At 62.7% G+C, this 7,369-nt stretch overlaps 1 protein-coding gene across 5 annotated transcripts in view; it reads right to left on the bottom strand.

Moving 5' to 3' along the window:
* The window catches only part of SEPTIN9 (septin 9), a 126,363-nt gene that overhangs the window by 27,709 nt on the left and 91,285 nt on the right, over positions 1-7,369 (bottom strand). Inside the window, exon 1 of one of the 5 annotated variants that reach the window (XM_040456532.1) lies at positions 5,861-5,884. The exons of 2 other annotated variants lie outside the window; for them this stretch is intronic. The gene's annotated coding sequence lies outside the window, so the exon portion shown is untranslated. Of the gene's footprint in view, positions 1-5,262; positions 5,361-5,626; positions 5,705-5,860; positions 5,885-7,369 lie in introns of those variants that run through there. 2 more of the 5 variants (XM_040456533.1, XM_040456530.1) reach the window with 2 other exon arrangements.

Genomic DNA, 7,369 nt, shown 5'->3' with positions numbered 1-7,369 from the left:
CTCATGAGAACGGCAGGTGAGGGGCTGCACGCACTTGGCACCTCCCCGTCCAGGTTCTGTGACCTCCGTGCTGACCCCGTGAAGCGGTACGCCTTCCGGAAACCGGATGGCGGCTCAGAGGCGACGCGGCACGTGTGTAAGGCCGCGGGGCCATCGACAGGTGCACAGCAGGCACCAGGCGGCTCACTGGCCCCACGTGTGAAGCTCTCCCTGCAATGTCCATCCTCTCATGGAATCTGGGGAGCGGGCCGCTCTCCCAGCGAGCGAGCAGGTCGACAAAGCAGATGTGGGGGCTGGTCAGGAGCCTCAGGAAACGCTGACCCGGTCATAGGTGGCCGGCTGATGCCAAGTTCACAGAGGCGGGGCTGGTCCCTGGGCCCAGGTCTCCACCAAAGAAAGACAGGGGTCTCCTGGCCGCCCCACCCTTGCCCGCCTCTCCCCTCACCTTCCACAGGAACTTCCGCCAGGCTCCTCACTGTTCCCCAACCTCCCGGCTTCCACCCGGAGTCACCGCCCTTCTCACTGGGAGCCTCACCTGGGCACTGAGTTCCCTTGGTTCGGAACGGCCCCCACATCCTGCCTCCAAGGGCCTCCACCCGCTGGGGCCCTAAGAGGGGACTCGAGGAGGGCTCACTCTACACCTGAGTAGGGGACACATGGGAAGGTGGGGGGGGGGGGGTCCCAGCTCCAGTGCTGCCAATCTGGCATCAGCAGATAAGTCACTGAACCTGGGGGCCGACCTGCTTCCCAGGCCTTCGTCCTGGCATCTGCCTCCAAGATGGGGAGGAAAGCACCAGAGGAGGGCACAACGGGCTTCTGCCCTGAACTGGAACATTCCGGACGTGCGGGAAGACCGACAGGAAGGTGCCAACAAGGGTTGTTGGGCACTATTCAGCAGCAGAGAGGAAGCATGAAGCGGCCCCTCGGCTGGCCAGGTGGGCTCTGGGGGGGCGGTGAGGAGGGCACTCGGATCGACGTAGGTCAAACCGGCCTTGGGCTGAGGTGGCCTGGAGCAGAGGTGGCTCAAGGAATCAGCTTAAAACTCATTTATTCTGGGGGCGCCCGGGGGGGCTCCGTCGGTTGAGCGTCCGACTTTGGCTTAGGTCAGGATCTCGCGGTTCGTGAGTTCGAGCCCCGGGTCAGGCTCTGTGCTGACACCTCAGAGCCTGGAGCCTGTTTCAGCTTCTGTGTCTCCCTCTCTCTCTCTGCCCCTCCCCCTGCTCACGCTCTCTGTCTCTGTCTCTCTGTGAAAAAGAAGTAATTTTAAGAGACTCATTTATTCTGTAATAAAGAAACTTATTCCTAATAGGCAACCTTACATGTTCCCCAAAGAGAGACTTTCTCAGTTTCCACCTGTCATGTAGGGCATGAGGCAGCCTCATCACCTCAATAAATTCTCCAAGAGGAAGACTGAGGGCTCCGCACACCGGGCCCGGAGTCAACTGTGGTCAGCAGGACGGGCCCTGTTGGAGGGCCCAGCCCTGCATTAGCAGAGCATGTGGTCTGCAAAACAGCAGCGACTCTCCCTCCGACCCAGGGGGGCCCCTGCCCCCCCCCCGTCATGGGTCTTTGGAGCCCACAGCTGATACCCGCCAACGGGTGGCAACGTGGATCCTGTCCTCAGTCCCCTACTTCCCCGGAACCAGGGCACAGAGTGGGGGCCGGGCCATCTGGTCCAGTCCCCTGCACCGGGAGGATGTATTCAGATCCCAAAGAAAAGAAACACTCCAAGGAGAGCACGTATAAAGACAGTAGGGCCAAGGGCTGTTCTCGTAAGGCTCTCTGGAGCTGGTCGTACAGAAACCAGAGAATATGGACAAAAGATGAAAAGCTTTGGGCAAACCGTGCTGACCGTGCATGCATTCAAACGTTAACTGAGCAAGCTCCTGGGAGGTCCGGGGCCGGAGACAGAGATCAATAAAATGCAATCTCTATACAAGTCCACAGTCTAGGGAAAGACAGGACACAATGTCCCCGTCCGGTCCGTGTGTGTGTGTGGGGGGGGGGGGGGTTCTCCACGCAGGAGAGTGAATTTGAAATCACCGTCCCGCTCCAAGCTAGGAAAATCTTATCTGTGGTCCCAACGTCGAAGGCCTGGTGACAGGCACCTAGAACCTGGCCTGGGAGATAAGGGACGAGATAAGTATCTGGGAGGTAGGACACACTCCACTGGGGACATCACAGCAAGGACACTCCAATGACCGTTCAGATGACTGGGCACTCGGTGCCTGGCATTTGCAGGGCAGGGCAGGGGCTGGCAGGCCTCTGGGGACACAGGTCCCGGAAGTGGGGATTGCAAGCCAGGTGCAAAATGGAGGAAATCAATGCCTGGTGAGCCCTCCTTCCCCAAGGCCAAGTGTGGGGGCGGGGGGGCGGGAGGGAGGGGCAGGGTCAGTGTCAGTGACTCAACCCCAGCCTGGAGCTGGGGTTCCGAGGGCCACCTTGGCTGCTGGGGAGCCAACATCTCCCCGAGGGTGGCCCCCCCACCCCCAGCTTCAGGAGAGGCACAAGAAATTTGGGGGTGCCTCTGCCATGATCCAGCTAAACTAAAACGTTTAAAACACCCATTTCGGTTGGAACAGCCAGGAAGAGAGGAGTGAGCTGACGGGTTCACCCTCGCCTTTCAGACCCTTTGTGAGAAGCTGCAGCCCCCCAAACCAAGGCCCAGACCCTCTTCCCGGAAACCAGCTTCCGAGGGCTGAGCACCAATTCTGCTCTCAAGGTGGGAATGGGCTGGTCCAGAGGGCAAGGGCCCTTCCCGGTGGCGATAACAGAGAAAGAGAGGAAGGGGCATTTGGACCCCACTCACCCACCCCAGCCCAGGGACAAGCCAAGGCGGGCAGGCTGGAAGGCCTATCATTAGCTGTGGGCCTCCCCTGGCTTCCCAGCCTGCTCCTCGGAGAACGGGCTGGCCCGCACAGATGACTTCACTGCCTGCCACCCTGGGGAGCGTTCCTGGGAAGGCCTCGCAAGGCTCCACTGAGCGCCTGAGAGCAGGTCCCTACCTGTCCAAGGAACCAGGATGGCTCTCAATAAACAAATCAAAGCCTGCGGCTGGAAGGCAGAAGTCTGGGAATGGAGTCTTGGCCAAGGGCTGCGATTTCTGCTGGAAGCATCTTCCCCGAGAGCTCGGCTGCGGGGAAGCGGGCAGCGGTGATCTCCGAGATCACCAGCCCTGAAATAAAGTCATCCCTCCTGTGCACCTGGCCAAGGAGAGCAGGAGGGAGCCCAGAACCCCTTGGGTGGCCTGGGAAAGCTGGCCCGAGCCTTAAATGTGCAGGGGGCATTGGATAACGGAAGCTCCTCAGCCTTTGGCAACACAGGAAGCTAGGCTAGAGGCTGGCGGGGGTGCTTTCTTAAGGATAGGGTCTCCCCCTTCTCTGAAGGCCCCTGGGGAATGCGTCTCATCCTATCTGACAAGAACAGCTCAGGCTATGACACGACAGGAAGTGGGGAGGGTACGTGGCTGGGGAAGGGGGGAGGGGGTGGTGGGAGGTAGGTCAGCCCAGAGACTCCGGTTGTTCTCGAGGCTTGGGGCACTCAGGGAAGGACCCACGGGCCCCAACCTGGGCCGTCTTTGGCCCCCTCCCCACGTCTCAGAGCGCCCTGTGCCCCACACAGAGTAGGCCCTCCCCACACGCCAGCTGAACTGGCCACCGTCCCGGACACGGTGCCAGTCAAACGGAGCGGTCTGTCGGAAATACAGACAGAAACCAGCAGACACATTAGTGATGCAGGTGCCCCAACACGGAAATAATCGGGGGGGGGGAGGCAGTGGGGATGCCCAGGAGGGGCCACCGACAACGCAGATGTTAAAAGGGGTCAGCCACAGAAGAGGCCTCCCTCCGTAGTCTCACCTGAGCCCGAAGGAGACCCAAAGGGACAGAAGCAAGCATACCACCCTTCCAAAGAGGTCCCACACAGACACTGGTCCTCCAGCCCCAAATGGTCAAACAAACTCATTCTGCTTCCTATTTCCTGAAAAGGAGCCCCCCTGGGTTGCCACGGGGAGCCAGCCAGAAGAGAAATGACATTTATGTAAACACCCACGGAGGCCAAGCGCCCATGAACGAGGTGGGAAACCCACACGTGATTAGAAGGGATTAGAAGGGGACATAAGGGATTAGAAGGGAATGGGGGGCTTTTTTTCTCCATCCTTGCCTAACAGGATTTTCTGTGCGGGATCCAAACCAAATTCCTGCTAGGGTGCTATCCCTACCGCCAGAAGCCACTGCCTGGGCGGCACATCTTCCTCCAGGAAAGGAATTCCAAACTTCTCTTTGGTGGGCAGAGATGCTCCCCCAAACCTCTGACAAAAGAGGCAGACTTCCTGGCAGAGAGGAAGCAGAGGGGCACCAGGACTGGCTGAGTCGATCCCCAGGGGACAGTGGGATGAAGTTTTGGGAGCAGAGGGCACAGGCTCTGAAACACCCCGGCCATCCCAGCGCTGGTGCACGACGGGGGTGGGGGGTGGGGGGGAGGTGGGGGGGACTCGCCCGGCTGGCTGTGGGATTTGAGTCTGGGGGATCTCCCATCGTCTCGGCTGGAAAGTTCTTTGGAAGGCACGTCCCCAAGGAGCTCCTCCCTCACCTCCACCCCCCCACAGCCCCGTTCCTTGACAGGGAGTGGCATTGGCCCCCCAGGATGCTCCGGGCACAAGCCGCCTTCCAGACGCCCACCCCCCACCCCCATCCCCAGGACCCGGAGACAGCGCGGCAGGGTCCCCCGCGCCCATACCAGATGGGACACCCGCATGTCCAGGGTCTGCCGAAGCTAGCCTCCCAGCCGCCCGCCCCAACGGCTGACAATCTGTGCGGAACGATTTTAAGAGGCAGCGGTGGCCAATCCGAGTGCCTCCCGGGCCTCCTGGAAGCCAGGGAAGCCCCCCGCGAATGGGAAACCGGCTGCGAGAAACTCCCCGCCGCGGGAGGACCTGGCCACTCGGCTTAGCTGGCCCAATATTTACAAAGAGATAGCTGTGGCCGCACAAAGCCCTTTTCTCCTGCTCCGCGGCCGAAAATCTGGGCCCCGCGTGGAGACCGAGCTCCCGCCGCCCCTCTCCCGGGGACCCAGAGCCGTCCCGCCGGCTGGTGGTGGGGAGCGGGGGGCCGGACCCGGGTGGGGGACAGGGACCCCCGGGGAGGCGCCGCGCGCGGCCCCGCCACCGGGCCGTCGGAGGACCGCCGGGCGGCCGCACCACCTGAGGGCCCCCGGCCACCGCCGGTGCGAGGCCGCAAGGAACAAAGGGAGCGGAGGACTCACCCCTGCAGCTGAGTCGGGCTGCGCTGGCTGCCGGAGAGCGCGGCCCGCCCACCGGGTCACATGGCTCGGAGCCGAGCAGAGGATCAAAGGGGCTTTGTGGCCGCGGAACAAGGAGCCTCCCAGAGCGCGGGCAGAGGTAGGAGGGACCGCCTGAGCCGGGAGGCTCGGGGGCAGGGCGAGGGGAGCAGAGTCGGGGGCGGGGGGCGGAGGAGAGAAGGGGCGCCCGGCTGCAGGCCCGAAACCAACCGGGGTGCATTCTGTGCGTAAGAAACGCCAAGGAGCCGAGCTCCCGAGCCGGCCTCCAGGAAAGCGACAGGGTCCCCCAGGAAAGAGCTCCGGGAGGGAGAGAGGGAAGATGGCTCACCTGGACGTCCAGTCCCAACTGCCCCGGCCACAAGTCAGGGCGCCCGCAGAGTCCCCTCCTCCCAGACTGTCCTGCCCGGGGGAGGCGGGCGGGACGGGAGTGCAGGGTGGTGCCGGGAATCTGACACTGCCCGGGGGCGCCCTCGGTCCCTGCTGCCCCGCCCAGCACCCCCCTCTCCCTTTGCCAGGTGAGCCCCAAACGGGTCCTGACCCCTGGCCGGCTCAGATAACACACCCAGGCTATCGGAAGGGCTCCCTCGGGTCGGCAGACCTCCCCCAGCAAAGCGGTCAAGGGCCAAAGCCTCAACTGCCTAAGCGCGCCCTGCTGGAGACGGCCCCAAGGGAGAAGCCTCGCGAAGGGGACCTGGGGCCGGGCGGGGCGGGGCGGGGAGGCGCAGGCGGGGCGGGGCGGGGCGGGGCGGGGAAGCGCGGGCGGGGCCAGCTCTCCCTGAGCACCGTCTTTCTTCCTGGAGCCGCAGCTTCTACGGCCCTCAGGGCCCTAGCAATGAGTCACCCTCCCCCGCAGAGCCTGGTGTGGGGCTGGGACCCTCAGGGGGGATGGGCTAGGTGGTCCCCAGAGGGAGGAGCTTTGGAACCACGCTGTTTGGGGCTGGGCCTGGACGCTGGGATCTGCCAGACCCTTCCCGTGCCACGACCTCTGACCCCTGAGTGAGTCACTCCCAGGCACTGGAGTGGCCAAGGGAGCCCCAGGCCTCCTCCCCACTAGCAGAGAGCTCCGGCGGGTTTTGGGGGGATTTGCAGGGGCGGGGAGTGAGTCGTTCAAGTGCAGAGGCGCCTTCCCGGGAGATAGCTTTGGCTCATGACCCAACCCTGCGGGCTCGGGCCCTCCCCGCCTGTAAAATGGGCCCATCAACTGTAGTCACGAGAACTAAAGTGGGACAGGACGACCAGAATCAGGAAGAGTGGCCACTCAAAATTGACGCCTCTCTTTCCTCCAAGAAGGTGGTTTCCTAGGATGGGGAGTCGAGGGTCGGGGAGGGGGGGGGGAGGCTCCTGCCACCCCCTGCCCACCCTGCTGGGCCCCTGTCACTGGGGCCCCGAAGGACAGTTCCAAGAACCATGGACAAAGGATGCCGGGGGTGGGGGGTGGGGTGGGGGGACTCCTGTCCCAGGTGTCAAGGTTAACAAGGAGCCTGGATATGCACCTCCACTCTGCACCTGTCCTGTGGGCAGAGGGCCGCCTTCTCAGTACTCCCCTTAGAAGCTCCTTCTCTGCCCCTGACCTAGCTTTGCCCCCCAGGGCCCACCACCCCTTCCCGGGCCACAGGTGGGCAAACCTCACACTCTCCGAGGCCGCCCCTTGCCCTACCTCCTCCCCTCCCTGCTCACCTCTGGCCCAGGAGACCACCCGGGTGCTTTCCACACGTTCCCTCACTCCTCGCTCATCGCTCACCCGATGGGGGTCTCCAGGGCACAGGAGGAGGGGGTCCCTGGACTAGAGGAACAGCCTGAAGCCCGCAGGGCTCCCCGCCCGATCCCCCAGCAGAAAACAGAAGGCAGGTCCCCGATAAGCACCCCACGTCTGTAATTCTCAAGTTTCCAGTAGCCACATTGAAAACCGTAAGAAACAGGTGACGTGTCATACATTTCACTTAATGGAGCCAGAATATTATCGACTCCACTGTCATCAACATAAACACTTTTTAGGTATTTTACATTCTTTCTGCTTTCCGTACTGAAGTCTATGAAGTCCAATGTGCACTTACGGGGGGGGGGGGGGGGG

The sequence above is a fragment of the Herpailurus yagouaroundi genome, unplaced genomic scaffold, assembly GCF_014898765.1.
Source record: "Herpailurus yagouaroundi ecotype Mexico unplaced genomic scaffold, PumYag 217, whole genome shotgun sequence".
Lineage (NCBI taxonomy): Eukaryota > Metazoa > Chordata > Mammalia > Carnivora > Felidae > Herpailurus > Herpailurus yagouaroundi.
Note: the sequence above shows the minus strand (reverse complement) of the source record. Positions and strands in the feature narration are given on the sequence as shown.